Source organism: Delphinapterus leucas, chromosome 3 (assembly GCF_059928025.1).
Source record: "Delphinapterus leucas isolate spDelLeu-1000000601 "Yukka" chromosome 3, BTC_Dleu_Yukka2, whole genome shotgun sequence".
Taxonomy (NCBI): domain Eukaryota; kingdom Metazoa; phylum Chordata; class Mammalia; order Artiodactyla; family Monodontidae; genus Delphinapterus; species Delphinapterus leucas.
The window spans coordinates 137371222-137388537 of NC_143131.1; positions in this window are offsets into that span (position 1 = coordinate 137371222).

The window sequence follows — 17316 nt, forward strand, 5'->3', positions numbered from 1 at the left end:
TTCAGAATAGTGATAGTGAAGATGATCCAGGACCTCAGAAAAAGAATGGAGGCAAAGATCGAAAAGATGCAAGAAATGTTTAACAAAGACCTAGAAGAATTAGAGAGCAAACAAATAGCAACGAACAACATAATAACTGAAATGGAAACTACACTAGAAGGAATCAGTAGCAGAATAACTGAGGCAGAAGCATGGGTAAGTGACCTGGAAGACAGAATGGTGGAATTCACTGCTGTGGAACAGAATAAAGAAAAAAGAATGAAAAGAACTGAAGACAGCCTAAGAGACCTCTGGAACAACATTAAATGCAACAACATTCGCATTAAGGGGTCCCAGAAGGAGAAGAGTGAGAGAAAGGACCAGAGAAAATATTTGAAGGATTATAGTCAACAACTACCCTAACATGGGAAAGGAAATAGCCACCCAAGTACAGGAAGGGCAGAGAGTCGCATACAGGATAGACCCAAGGAGAAACACACCGAGACACATAGTAATCAAACTGGCAAAAATTAAAGACAAAGAAAAATTATTGAAAGAAGAAAGAGAAAAATGACAAATAACATAAAAGGGAACTCCCATAAGGTTAATAGCTGATTTCTCAGCAGAAACTCTACAAGCCAGAAGGGAGTGGCATGATATATTTAAAGCGATGAAAGGGAAGAACCTATAACCAGGATTACTCTACCCTGTAAGGATCTCATTCAGATTCGATGGAGAAATCAAAAGCTTTACAGACAAGCAAAAGCGAAGAGAATTCAGCACCACCAAACCAGCTCTACAACAAATGCTAAAGGAACTTCTCTAAGTGGGAAACACGAGAAGAAAAAGACCTACAGAAACAAATCCAAAACAATTAAGAAAATGGTCATACGAACATACATATTGATAATAACCTTAAACGTGAATGGATTCAATGCCCCAACCAAAAGACACAGGCTTGCTAAATGGATACAAAAACAAGGCCCATCTAAATTCTCTCTACAAGAGACCCACTTCGGACATAGGGACACATACAGACTGAAAATGAGGGGATGGAAAAAGATATTCCATGTAAATGGAAATCAAAAGAAAGCTGGAGTAGCAATACTTATATCAGATAAAATAGACTTTAAAATAAAGAATGTTAAAAGAGACAAGAAAGCACACTACGTAATGATCAAGAGATCAATCCAAGAAGAAGACATAACAATTATAAATATATATGCACCCAACATAGGAGCACCTCAATACATAAGGCAACTGCTAACAGCTATAAAAGAGGAAATTGACAGTAACACAATAATAGTGAGGGACTTTAACACCTCACTTACACCAATGGACAGATCATCCAAAATGAAAATAAATAAGGAAACGGAAGCTTTAAATGACACAATAGACTAGATAGATTTCATTGATATTTATAGGATATTCCATCCAAAAACAGCAGATTACGCTTCCTTCTCTATTGTGCATGGAACATTCTCCAGGATAGATCACATCTTGGGTCATATATCAAGCCTCAGTAAATTTAAGATTGAAATCATACCAAGCATCTTTTCTGACCACAACACTATGAGGTTAGAAATGCATTACAGGGAAAAAAGCGTAAAAAACACAAACACATTGAGGCTAAACAGTACATTACTAAATAACCAAGAGATCACTGATTAAATCAAAGAGGAAATCAAAAAATATCTAGAGAAAAATGACAATGAAAACACGACAATCCAAAACCTATGGTATGCAGCAAAAGTAGTTCTAAGAGCAAAGTTTATAGCTATACAAGCCTACCTCAAGAAACAAGAAAAATCTCAAATAAACAATCTAACCTTACACCTAAAGGAACTAGAGAAAGAAGAACAAACAAAACCCAAAGTTAGCAGAAGGAAAGAAATCATAAAGATTAGAGCAGAAATAAATGAAATAGAAACAAAGAAAACAATAGCAAAGATCAATAAAACTAAAAGCTGGTTCTTTGAGAAGATAAACAAAATTGATAAACCATTAGCCAGACTCATCAAGAAAAAGAGGGAGAGGGCTTCCCTGGTGGCGCAGTGGTTGAGAGTCTGCCTGCTGATGCAGGGGACACGGGTTCATGCCCTGGTCCGGGAAGATACCACATGCCGCAGAGCAGCTGGGCCCATGAGCCATGGCCGCTGAGCCTGAGCATCTGGAGCCTGTGCTCCGCAACGGGAGAGGCCACAACAGTGAGAGGCCCGTGTACTGCAAAAAAAAAAGAAAAAGAAAAAGAAAAGAAAAGGAGGGAGAGGACTCAAATCAATAAAATTAGAAATGAAAAAGAAGTTACAACAGACACCACAGAAATACAAAGCATCCTAAGAGACTACTACAAGCAACTCTATGCCAATAAAATGGACAACCTGGAAGAAATGGACAAATTCTTAGAAAGGTATAACCTTCCAAGACTGAACCAGGAAGAAATAGAAAATAGGAACAGACTAATCACAAGTAATGAAATTGAAACTGTGATTAAAAATCTTCCAACAAACAAAAGTCCAGGACCAGACGGCTTCACAGGTGAATTCTACCAAACATTTAGAGAAGAGCTAACACCCATCCTTCTCAAACTCTTCCAAAAAATTTCGGAGGAAGGAACACTCCCAAACTCATTCGATGAGGCCACCATCACCCTGATACCAAAACCAGACAAAGATACTCCAAAAAAAAGAAAATTACAGACCAATATTACTCATGAATATAGATGCAAAAATCCTCAATAAAATAGCAGCAAACAGAATCCAACAACACAATAAAAGGATCATACACCATGATCAAGTGGGATTTATCCTAGGGATGCAAGGATTGTTCAATATACATAAATCAATGTGATAAACCATATTAACAAATTGAAGAATAAAAACCATATGATCATCTCAATAGATGCAGAAAAAGCTTTTGACAAAATTCAACACCCATTTATGATAAAAACTCTCCAGAAAGTGGGCATAGAGGGAACCTACCTCAACATAATAAAGGCCACAAACCCACAGCAAACATCATTCTCAATGGTGAAAAACTGAAAGCATTTCCTCTAAGATCAGGAACAAGACAAGGATGTGAATTCTCACCACTATTATTCAACATAGTTTTGGAAGTCCTAGACATGGCAATCAAAGAAGAAAAAGAAATAAAAAGAATACAGATTGGAAAAGGAGAAGTAAGACTGTCACTGTTTGCATATGACATGATACTATACATAGAGAATCCTAAAGATGCTACCAGAAAACTACTAGAGCTAATCAATGCATTTGGTAAAGTTGCAGGGTGCAAAATTAATGCATAGAAATATCTTGCATTGCTATACACTAATGATGAAAAAATCTGAAAGGGAAATTAAGGAAACACTCCCATTTACCATTGCAACAAAAAGAATAAAATACCTAGGAATAAACCTACCTAGGGAGACAAAAGACCTGTATGCAGAAAACTATAAGACATTGATGAAAGAAATTAAAGTTGATACCAACAGGTGGAGAGATATACCATGTCCTTGGATTGGAAGAATCAATATTGTGAAAATGACTATACTACCCAAAGCAATCTACAGATTCAGTGTAATCCCTATCAAATTATCAATGGCATTTTTTATGGAACTAAAATAAAAAAATCTTAACATTTGTATGGAGACACAAAAGACCCCAAATAGCCAAAGCAGTCTTGAGGGAAACAAACGGAGCTGTAGGAATCAGACTCCCTGACTTCAGACAATACTATAAAGCTACAGTAATCAAGACAATATGGTACTGGCACAAAAACAGAAACATGGATCACTGGATCAGGATAGAAAGCCCAGAGATAAACCCACGCACCTATGGCCAACTAATCTATGACAAAGGAGGCAAGGATATACAATGGAGAAAAGACAGTCTCTTCAGTAAGTGGTGCTGGGAAAACTGGACAGCTACATATAAAAGAATGAAATTAGAACACTCCCTAACACCATACACAAAAATAAACTCAAAATGGATTAGAGACCTAAATGTAAGAGCGGACACTATAAAACTCTTAGAGGATAACATTGGAAGAACACTCTTTGACATAAATCACAGCAAGATCTTTTTTGATCCACCTCTTAGAGTAGTGGAAATAAAAACAAAAATAAACAAATGGGACCTAATGAAACTTCAAAGCTTCTGCACAGCGAAGGAAATTGTAAACAATACGAAAAGACAACCCTCAGAATGGGAGAAATTATTTGCAAATGAATCAACGGGCAAAGGATTAATCTCCAAAATATATAAACAGCTCATGAAGCTCAATATTAAAAAAACAAACAACCCAATCCAAAAATGGGCAGAAGACCTAAATAGTCATTTCGCCAAAGAAGACATACAGATTGCCAAGAGGCACATGAAAAGCTGCTCAACATCACTAATTATTAGAGAAATTCAAATCAAAACTACAATGAGGTATCATCTCACACCAGTTAAAATGGAAATCATCAGAAAATCTACAAACAACAAATTCTGGAGAGGGTGTGGAGAAAAGGGAACCCTCTTGCACTGTTGGTGGGAATGTAAATTGATATAGCCACTATGGAGAACAGTATGGAGGTTCCTTAAAAAACTAAAAAGAGAATTACGATATGACCCAGCAATCCCACTACTGGGCATACACCCAGAGAAAACCACAACTCAAAAATACGCATTCACCTCAGTGTTCATTGCAGCACTGTTTACAGTAGCCAGGACATGGAAACAACCTGAATGCCCCTCGACAGAAGAACAGATAAAGAAGATGTGGTACATATATACAATGGAATATTACTCAGCCATAAAAAGGAACGAAACTGGTTCATTTTTAGAGACAAGGATGGATCTAGAGACTGTCATACAGAGTGAAGTAAGTCAGAAAGAGAGAAACAGATATCGTATATTAACGCATATATGTGGAACCTAGAAAAATCATAGAGATGAATCAGTTTGCAGGGCAGAAATTGAGACACAGATGTAGAAAACAAACATATGGACACCAAAGGGGGTAAGTGGCAGGAGGGTTGGGGTGGTGGTATGATGAATTGGGAGATTGGGATTGACATGTATGCAGTGATGTGTATAAAATTGATGACTAATAAGGACCTGCTGTATAAAAATAAATAAAATTTTAAAAATTAAAAAAAAATGAATAGATAATATTAAACGTTAGTGACAGTGTTGAGCTATTGGAATATATTGCTGGTGGGAGAGTAAATTGTTATTATGACTTTGAAAAATAATTTAGCAGTGCCCTATAAAATTGCACATACCCGAGGCCCACCAATTCCATTTCTAAGTATATGCTTTGTATATTCTCTATCCTTCTATATGTGCACCAGAAGAAATAATCAAGAAAGTTTATAAAAGAATAGTTTGTAACTGAAAACACAGTGAATAATCCAAATAACTATCAATATTAGAAGAGGTAAATAACTTGTGATATATTAATTCAACAAACTGTCCCACAGCAGAGCCAAAATCATTATATTATAGCTACATTAAACAACATGGATGAATCACAAGATTTGAGCTGAGTAAAAAGAATAATTGAAGAATATATAATATCATTTTATTAACATATATTCCAAATGAAACAGGGTATTTTTAGGGATATAAACATATACAGCTAAAGAAAAGCAAAGAAACTCAATACAGTGGCCATTCTGAGGATGTAAAGAGGATGGGGAAAGGATTGAAAACACAGAGGACCTCAGGATAATGATAATAATCTTTTTATTAAACTGAGTGTTGTGCCCACAGGCGATCACCATATCTTTATTCTTTACACTTTATATATATTTTATAAGTAATCTTTTACAACTATTAAATATTTAATTTAAAAATCATTTAATGAGAATGAGACGAAATTGTTTAATATGTGTTTAAAATAGGTATTGTTTTGATTAAATAACAAAACTCCAAACAAAATTTAAAAAGAGATGGAACAAAACACACAGTATTACTTTAGATTCCTGACATTAGCCACTGTCATTATCTATTTGTCATCTGTGGTGTAATTAATGTGAGACCTTAGGCTTTGCATCTTAATTTTGGCATATACTATATTTTAAAAAAACTGATAAGAGCTGTATCATTTTGACTCTCACAGAAGCCAGGTTCTTAGCCAAGTTTTTAGTATGCATTTTCTTGGAGGTATGTTTTCATGTGTGTGTACATGTTTGTGTGCGTGCGTGCACAGCAAGACACTAAATCCAGGTCAATACTTCATGCATTTGACACCCTTTTTCTTTTCAAGAGCTATGACGTATGTCTGATGAATTGAATCTGGTTGTAAGATGATATATCACTATTATTCCATTGTGAATTGTCCATCACAAGGGAAGTCAAGCTATCAGGCTTCAAAAAAGAGTTGTGGGAATTAGAAAGTATTAAAGTCAACTCACACAGGTTTCATCTTCCTGTGTTACACGTCAGATGCCCAAGGTCCACATCAGTCCTTCAACACCCCATGTCCAGCCACAGCTGCAGGTTTCACCAATGCTCAGATGTTTAACCACCATAACATTGATTCCACCTAACATAAGTTCTGCAAAATATGTTTTCACTGGCAAATATGTTTGGGAAGTATATTGCCAAAGGTAATAGGTTTCTTTACTGAAGAACATTTTAGAGGATGTAAAACCTCTACACTCTTTTTTGATTCTCCTCTAAATCGGAGACATTGCACACATTGTTCCTCAAATTCATTTGATTATGATGCTTTTTTTCCTTTGGAGGATCATCTCATGGGATTAGTGATTTGTATAATAGACTTTGAGAAATGTTGCTAAAATTTATTCTATTCTATGCTCTACCCTTTCTGAAAAACATATAGTAATTAGAGAATTTAGGCTATATAAATAGATTGTTAGAATACATTATGGGGTGGCAGAATGGGCAAAGAAGCAAACTGAAGTGAAATTGAGTGTATATATATATATGTATGTATATGTACACTCTATAAAAATATTAGAAAAAGTATTTTATAAAAGCATACTTTTTATCTTTTGATCTCTCAAGGTGTTATTAAAAGTTCCCTTTGTCCTTAATATTTCCTTTTCATCCTGCTGTACCTTTCTTTCCCCCTGATCTAGACCCTATAATATTAATCTGGTCTCTAGAGTTAAACAAAAGAAGAAAAAAAAAAAAAAGGAGTCTTTGGGTAGATTCATCTTCTCTTTAATCAGGCCAAAGAATTTTCACTTTAAATATAGAAGTATGTCTCAATCAAGTTTCTCTACAAATACCATGCGACCTACATCCTACTTGGTTGTTTTTAGATTCTTAGTCCTCATAAAAGGATAAGACCAAAAGGTGAGAGAAGTCAGGTGAATGTTCTGAATGAAATGGAATAAAAAAATTATTTAACCCTCCAGAGGGAGCTATGTTTTATTTAAGTGTGAAACTGGGGGAAAAATAACCTATCGTGCTGTTATTAATGCCTTATGGTTTTCAGAATTTTCAAAGTAACTTTGCACATACCAGTTTCCTTCACAACTTTTTCAAGGTTGTGTATATATAGAATTATTATTTTTGTTTTTATGTGATGATTAGTAATGTGCAAGACACAGCAAATTTAGGTAACCTATATAGTCACAGAGTATAGTGTTGCTGTCATAAAATGAGAGGGTTGGATTAAATGGGCATTAAGGGTTGATTCCAGATTTAACTCTGTTGAATTCTATCCTATGATAATGTTCTTTCTAGTCACAATTTTCTTCCAGTAACATCAGGGGAATATGGCAACAGGGAATACAACCAAGGCTGTATGTCAGGAATAGTTTTGATATTTGATACTAACCACATTTACCACCTTGATCAATTTCTAAATCAGCCATTCATCTTTGAGTCTAATGTGGTAGCATGTGCTGACTGACCGGGAGTCCACTGCTTGTTTCCCACTTGGCTAGGCATGGGGAAAGGGATATTACAGCCCCTTGATCTATAATAGAGGATGGAGGAATCCTGTCTGCTAGGACATAAACAAAAATAATATGGCATGCAGAAGCTGGATAGATTAAATAAATTAAACAAATATAAAAATAAGGCAAATGACGGACTGCTTGATTCCATAGTTCCTGGTCTATTGACTGGATGAGGTTTATAGTTTTGTCAAACTGGAAAGCTATCACTCAACATGATCCCTCTGTATTCTATTCAGTCCACAGAATAGTCTGTGGGCTATTCAGCATCAGTCCAAGCTTATGCTGTGAAGCCTTCAGAAAATGAACTGTGGTGGTAATGTCAGCTGTTGGCTAAACGTCAACTGGCAATTATATTTATTAATGACTCGTGCAACTGCCACATGAATTGTTTGTACACATGAGCATGGGATAATCAGGTGTTGCGATTGAAGCATCAGCCAATGTGTAGAAAAATAGAGGGGAATGATACCTCTCCATTCTTTATCTTGTGCTGAAGCACTGCTCTGCTGACAGAGAACAGGAAATCTCAGTTCTCAGCAAATCTTTGGTATAAAGTGTACCTCTTAAAAAGATTAGGGGGACTTTGGCAGTACAAAACTGTAGGATGGTAAATTCCAATATTTTTCAGATGTTAATGTGTTTCTTAAGCCTTTGAAACAGTTCTTACACATTGCTCTGATGATTATTTCCATTATATAAAACAAGAAGCCATTTCTCAGATTAAGACAACTAACCAAGATTGAAAACCTGGAAATGACAAATTCAGAATTCCAATTTAAATGTTTCTGACTCTAGCCCTCGATGTCTTAAGCACTATGGCATGCTGTCCCTAAAGAAATTAGAAGCGTCACTTAATGTATCAGTGGAAGAGAACTTTTTTGAAACCCTGAAATAATATTATTGTGATCTCCCCTCTACATAAGGCCAGTTTGGCATCACTCTCACATTTATCTCATCATCAGGGACACATTTATCCATATACAGTGTAAAATTCAGGATTCTGGGATTGTTTTCTGTCTGTGAGAACTGAGGCAAGACACATCCCCTTTCAGAACTGTTTCCCATTTCATATAATGGGAAGGCTGGAGTAGATGATCTTTAAGATGATTGAACGCTGTTCAGAATTCTATCACAATTTTCCCTTTCTGCCTAAGAGTATGATTTTAAAACTTGTCTCATATATGATTCTTTTGTAAAGTGGGACCATACAATAAATAAATGAATGGATAGATAAGTACATAGATAGATTAACTTGTATTGACATTAACACTTTCCAACCTAAGTATTATAGATCCACCTTTTACATTTTAACGTTTTATAGTGCTCCATAGAACTCTATGATATTCCATAATGTACCAAGTTTATTTAGGTTTTTATTATTTTGCTTTTAAAAGTAAGGTCACAAGGCATATACTATATTTAAATTGGACATATGCCTAAGATTTTCTAGTATTGCTAGCTAGGACAATAGGAGGTGAACATCTTAATTTATTTACAGTTGTTTGCTGATGAGTATCCAAAAATATTACCCTGATTTATGTTACCATTGACAGTGTTTGACATATTATCAGTCTACTTTGAGTTGCAACTAACGGAGTGTCAATTTTAGTTTATTTAAATAAGAAAAGTCATTGTCTTGTGTAACCCTAATTTGGGGGATGAGGAGAGTCGTCTTCAGGTCTCCCACCCCCCCCCCCCCCCCCCCGCTGCTACCCCATCCCCACCTAGCTCTCCAAGGTGCTTACAAGGAGCTGCATCTCTTCCAGGTGTCCGTTTTAGACCTGACACCATCCAGAGGCAGAAATGGATCTTTTGATCTATTTTTTAAATAGTGGGCAAGTCTTCTGCAGAATTTTAGCAGCAGATTTCTCCTCTTATTGGCCTGAGTTGTGTCAGAAATTCACGATTAAGCCAATCACTGGAAACCAAATGACTCATCAGGATTCAACCCTGGAATTGGAACGAGGGCCAGCATACTCTGCAGTGAGTGTGTGTGCTGAGAAGGGTAGAGGACAAAATTAGTTGTTTTTTGAAATAAAGTGGTAATTGGTTGTGGTTAAGCAACCATCAATGTCTGCCACAGATATTTTCCATCTTGGGGGGAGAAGCTGCACCAGTCTGATCCTTTTCTCATTACTCTGTTGGGATAAAATTACTTACCAATTATAGGAGCTCTTTGCAGAATAATATATTAACTTTAGAGTCAAATATTTTTTTAAAAAATTCATAGTCTATAGTTTGGCTTTGATTACTTTTACAGTTCACTTTTGTTATGAAGATTTCTCTTTACCTCACCCACCTTTATGGATTCTGGATTTTTGTCTGAAGCTATACGCTATAAAAATATTTTCCTGTGACTATGGAAGTAAAATCTAATGCATTTACTTACTGGCTTTGATATCTTTTGATGTGAAGTATTATGATAAACGGGGAGAGAGTTGCTATTAGGCACATATTAATTAGAACAAATGACACATTAGAAAGCAGGATTTGTTAAGGACTACATGCGACCTTCCTTGAGTCCCATCTCAATATAGTCACATCCTCCACCCTGTTACTATGTCTCATTGCAACTTATTTAATTTTTCAGTGGTGCTTATTACAACTTGTTAGTTCATATTTATTAGTATGTGTTTTCTGTTTAATATCTATCTCCCCAACTAGAAAACAAACCCAAAGGAGGAACAAACCCCCTCCTGCTTTATTCACTGGTGTACCATCACGACATCTAGAGCATATTGTTTGGCACATGATACGTTTTCCATACCGTATGTTAAATGAAGTAATTAACACAGGGTGAAGTAGGAAGGTATCTCATGAGGAAAGAGAACATGAGAACATTGAAACTTCAGTAGTTGAGCAAGTGGAAGAAAGGAGCTATTACTCTGGAGAGACCATTTCTAAGAATTGGTTGCTGCCACATTCCAACAAGTTGGCAATATTGATAAAAAAAATCAAGAACTATAAAAATACTTGTCCTTTGACTCAGCAACCTGATGTCTAGAAATGATTCCAGGAAACTAAGTAGAGAGACAATCAAAGCTTTACATACAAGAATATCCTTACTATGTTATTTGTAATGGTGGATATTTGGAAACAGTGTAGATGCCCAATAAAAGAGGATTGTTAAAAAAACTGGAATATAAAAATGATGAAATATTATCTAGTCATCACAATTAGGGTTTCAAAGAATGTTATGACCAATGGAATAGCATTAAAGGGGAATTTCAAATATTTTTATTCAGTATTTTTCCAAACATTGTACCTAGAGTATGGATTCCTTCTACAACTAGCCAAATGTGAATATTATAAAAAATATAAAGACTTACATTTCTCAGAAATAACATTGGCACAGTCAGTATTTTCTAAGGCAAAAGCATTCACTAATTCCTTATGTATTTATTAAGTATGTTTTAAAAAAAAAAAGAATAGTCCCTTTAAGTAGCTACATATCACATTGGAGTTTGAATTTTCCAAAAGTTTTTCATTTGTTTAAAGACAGAAGCCCAGAGTCTGAAATAAAATGATAAATGACTAAATAGGTTTCCCCCAGGCAGCTGGAGATGACAAGGTTAATATGGTCTAAAGGAAAATGAAAAATGTTTGAAAGTCTGAGTTCTTATGTTAGAAAGGAACATTTTTTTTTCATTTTTCTTTGCTCATACTAAAAGCCTTATGCTAGTGTAGTTAAAATGAACAAATTTTTCTCAAATAGAAATAAAACGCAAATTTTTTCTCAAATAGAAATAAAACGTATAATCACTGCTTACATTGCTGTAGACCTAAGGTATAAGTACTTTTTAAAAAGTAACCAAAATAAAATAGTTGGTTGTCAGTTGGGTAAGTACCTGGGTAGAATTGAGATTCCAAGAAAGAAATAAAGGAAAACAATCTGAAGGGAAGAATAGGAGGTTGAGACTGTCACCAACTCAATGGCTCAAACCGAGTTCTATCATTAAACTACACTCTCAGCCAGCGAAAACTACCTAACTGAATCCCCTCCATGCCCTAGGACACTTTTCTTCTGTAGCTCCAGTATCATAAATGACAAATGGTGTTCTGCTATATTGAAGAGTTAAATATCAGGACTCAAAAAGTAAACCATCCTTTGAAGATTGGATTAAATAAATAGAAAACAACCTCACATATTGCAGCATATTCCATAAGAAGAACTGAAAGAAAAATATAGTGATAATCTTCACCTTTGTTTTAATCTACAAAATGAAGTTTTCTTCTTGGGGGTGGGGGTCATAGTAGTCAGTAGTTTTCTTGCAGATGAGGCCTAGTAGTCAGGAAATCTGCATTGCCCACCCTGGCTCTGTTTTTAATCAGCTCGGTAACTTTGGATCAGTCATTAAATTTCTCTGGGCCTAATTTGCCTTTTTATTACAAAGAGAAGCTTTGGTTGCATATTTTCTAAAGTCAATTTCAGGCCTTACATTACATTCAATAATTTTTCACTGAGTAATTAACTTTATACTGATTAATGGAAATGTCTGAAGTAATAAAAGTGTGAAACTATCTAATTTCACAAACATAACATCAATGAACTACAGTAATTTCACAAAGTTTTAGTTGATACTCCATTCAGTATTAAGTCCCCACAACCAGCCATGTGTAAGTTCTCAGAATGTCAACATTTATTTCACCATCTTCAATCATTTTTCCAAAGTGTATGCACAGTGCCTTCCTCATGAATTTGTGTGGGTCTTGAGGACAAAAATCATGGCTTACTCACCTTTATAGCCCCAGCACCTGGCACAGTGTCTGACACCTTAGTTGACAATTAACAATATTAGTTAAGTGAATGAATGAATGATTTGATAAACTGACTGGAAAGCATACTGGTTTGGCTAGGTTTCTGGATAATTAAGTTCAATTTTTTTTTCTCGAAGTAGGATTTCAACAAGTAGGAATAAACTTTATAAGTAAATAGCTGCTTTACTCATGTGAATTGAGGAGATAATGTCAAAGGAATTCTCTCTCCTAATTATTATCATAATATTGTATACCCATGACTACCGCCCATCTCCAGAAACTCATTTCATCTTGTAAAACTGAAACTCTATACCCATTTAATCATAACTTCCCATTCCTCTCTCACCACTAATGCTGGCAACCATTCTATTTCCTGTCTCTAGGATTTTGAAAACTCTAAATATCTCATATAAGTGGAATCATGCAATGTTTGTTGTGGCTGGCTTATTTCACTTAACATAATGTCCTCATTATGCACATTCTGTGCATGTGTGAGAATTTCCTTTCTAAGGCTGAATAATATTCCATCATACATACATATGTAGCACAATTTTCTCATCCATTTATCTCTTGATGCACGCTGGGCTTGCTTCCACTTTTTAACTATCGTGAATTTACCCCTCATTTTGAGCCACAGGTTTGGAGTTCAAGAAAACTACTTAAGGGAATGACATGTGTTCCTTGAAGAATCTGGAGGACACAGGGATCTGTACATGACTCAATTGTAACAGTCTAAAGGCAAGAGACTATGACTAGAGCTTTCTGGTAACAGAGGAAGAGACTGGGTACATTGGAAACATTCTGCCCTTTCAGAGCTTGGCAACAAAATTGTGTGTTTTCCATGAGTCATATGTGGCTCCCAGGAAAGGGGGTTGGCTGTGCGCCATCTTGAAATATTTCACATAAAGGACTTCTGTTCAAAAAGACAGGGATCTCCTAGAGATGCAACAACTGAGGGAGATCATCACCACCACTCAAATACATTTTCTACACCAGGAAACTTCTTGGTAGCCCTTAGCTTAGCGGGTATCTCTTAAGAACTCTCAAAAATGCCTCAGAAAAGAGAGAGAGTAATTGTGTATCTACGGTTCTGACACCAGATTTTAATGTACCAGTCAAGTGATATCTACCCTTCACCCCACTCCTTGTTAAAAAGCAGCTATATGGCATGTAGCTGTTTGTGCTTACACGTGTACATATGGGTGTGTGGGAGTGTTTGTGTTAGGGAAAGAGTGAGGGAAGGTATACCAAGAAAAATAAGAAATGTCATTTAGTCTTCCCCTTTTCTTTTCAGATTTCTTATCCTGAAGTAAATCTTTTCAGTGCAGCAGGAATGTTTTAAATTGCAAAGTGTTTAGAGTTTTAAGTTGAATTGTGTCAGTACATGTTAAGCCCTGTTAAATACCTCTTAATTTATTAGCTACAGGGCCAGGGAAAGCTGTGAGCTATGCCTGGGATTTCATGTGGAAGAAATGAGGAGTCCACAGAGAGACTTTAAATGAGATTTTGTGAGAAAGACCTTCTGCAAACTTATGTCTCAGATATACAGAACTTGTTGTTCCAGGAGACTCTGAAGTGAAGGGGTCTACAAGGCAGCTGGATATGTATTTGTGAAACATAGAAGAGCATTGGGAAAGGACTTATTACATTGTGTTCCAGTGAGAGTGAGAATGGCAGAAAATTAAGTCACTAAACTATAAGCTCCTCAAGGGCAGCAAATATGTATTTAATGCAACTTTGTTTAAATGATGTCTAGATTGAGGCCTGTAATTATTAGGTACTAACAAATTTTGGTGAATGTTGTCCGATAATAGAAAAACACATAATAATAATATTGAATATTTAATACGGATCAGAAATTGTATAAATTGTTTACATGTATTAATTCATTTAACCCACACAGCTCTATGAGCTTAGTATTATTTGCTCATATGCAGATGAGACAAATGTAAAAAAATCTTTATCAGTTGTGACTGATAAAATTTCTAATAAAACTTAAAACATGGATAGGGCTTCCCTGGTGGTGCAGTGGTTGAGAGTCTGCCTGCCGATGCAGGGGACACGGGTTCGTGCCCCAGTCCGGGAAGATCCCACATGCCGCGGAGCAGTTGGCCCCGTGAGCCATGGCTGCTGAGCCTGCGCGTCCGGAGCCTGTGCTCCGCAGCGGGAGAGGCCACAGCAGTGAGAGGCCCGCGTACCGCCAAAAAAAAAAAAAACATGGATTAATTTTTCCTGCTGAAACCTCTTATTTTTTGACAAAGGCAATAGAAATTATTACATATTTTCTGTAAGTTTAAAGAAACCATGTTTTCTATGAAGTATTAATTTGAAGTGCTGAAATTTTTTTCCTCAATAAAATAGTCTGATGGTTTTAAACTATAGTTTGGTAGGCCCATATTGTATTTCCTAAGTTTCTATATTTTTTTATTCTGCTGTAAACTGTGCCAAATAAATTGTGATGGCTACAATAATGATTTTATTTATATTTGTGTTTTATAATTAAATTTTTTAAGATATGAAATCAGTCATTTAAGAACTGATTCACCTTTTAACTGAACCCCCCAAAAGGGAAATTAATTAAAAGAATTCCAAGAATGCCATAAATTATCACTATAATCATTTGCTGTCATTTTCGTTTGTCCTTTTTATTCCCCTGCAGTTTAAAATCCTCTTTTATTGGGTACTTGAAGGGATTCTGAAGCCAGTAGGGGGAAATTCATACTGTGGTTCCAGGCCTCTCTGTCCCAAGAGTGCCATCCACTAATGGTCACACTGAATGATGCCCCTGTGACTCCAAAGTCTAAAAGAAAGTCCCTGGAAGGCATATCATTAGCAGTGAGAGACATTAGCCTGAGAAAAGTCTTTTACTGTGTCATGATTGCCTAGAACATCTGAAAATCATTACAAGATAATCCACAGCATTGATCAAGTTCTTATATCATGTGCCATTCTGAGTCAATGTTGAGAATGCCTTAGTTTTTCAGGCCTTACTTTTGAAAAAAAACAAAAAACAAAAAAAAACCTGTGTGTATATATATATGTGTGTGTGGAGATATATGTATCTTCAAAAGAATGGCTTCAAAAAGAATGGCCAAATTGGCATTCATACATTTTTGTTGCAAATATAAACTGACACAATGTTTCCAGAGGATACTTTCTAAGGCTCAACTTTTGATTTGAACAAATAGTCAATAAGCCTATAGTATGTACCAGGCCCTCTTCTAGATGCTGGGGAGAGAGCATTGGATCTGACAAGTATACAAATACAATGTTGTCGTGAAGAACTGATGTACTTACATGATGACAGGAGCATTATAAGAGGATGAAGAATGAAATAAAGAGGCTCTTTGAGGCCCAGACTTAGAACTGACATATTTGTACATTCCGGTGGACAAAGGGAATTTGAGGTCAGCTCAAATTCAAAGCAGGGGAAATAGACTCTGACAGACTCATCTAATATCCTGAGCAATGAGGTACTTTAACTCTCCCATAAGATTTAAGAAGACTAAGATTGAGATGACCGAGTCAAACTTTTCTTTTTCCAGTTTATTTTAGTGTGCAATAACAAGGACATTGACCCTATTAATGTCATGCTGTTAAGCTAACTTCCTTGGAGTTGTAGATATCTCCTCCCACCTCACTCCCAAGGAAATGCTATTCAAATTATAGGTCACTGAATGCTTAGAACTGAAAAGATCCTTATATATCACCTGTATCATCCATCACTTTATTGATGAGAAAATAAGAGTTAGAGAAATGAAGTAATTTCCCAAGTCATAGAGTTAATGACAGAACTAAGATTTCTGAATCCAGACTCTATGATCTTTGTATTAAATCATGTTTCCTCTGAAGTCTTATGATAGCTCATGATTAAGGAAGTGAATTAGTAACTATGTTATTTATTGCCACAGTTATGTTATTGAAAAACTGTATACAACCATGCTTAAGAGATCAGTTTCTTAGATCAGACTGGGTTTAAAATCTGCTCTGCCATAGACTATAAAGTGGATACTATGGGTTATCTTGGACAAGTAATTTAGCCTCTCTAAACTTTAATCTTCCCATGTGTAAAAACTTGACAATAATATTACCTGCCTTCTGGTTTTTTTATGAGGATCAAATAAGGCCTGTCACACAGCACTTTGCCTGTCACAGATTATGCTGTTGATAAGGATAATGTTTATTTTATCAATAGAAACTTTATTAAGGTGAAATTAATAGACAGTGAAATGATTTGATCTTAAGTACATAATTTTATGAGTTTTATCAGTGTATAAGCCTGTGTAATAACTTTCCTAATCAAGAATACTTCCTTTACCCAGAAATTTCTCCTGTGCCTCACCATTATAAGCGACCTTGTTCTGATTTTAATCACATAGATTTCTTTTGCTTCCCTTGAAGGTCATATAAATGGCATCATATAATATGTACTGGTGTTTGCCTGGCTTCTTTTAACATAGTACTTTTGAGGTTCAACCATGTTGTTGAATGTATATATGTGTGTGTGTGTGTGTGTGTATGTATATTATATATTAATATATGTGAATAAATTATTCATTAGGTTATTCCTGAATAATATGTTTTTCCATTTTCTAAATATACCCTGGAATCTGATTATCCATTCTTCTATTGATGATATTTGGATTGCTTCAAATTTG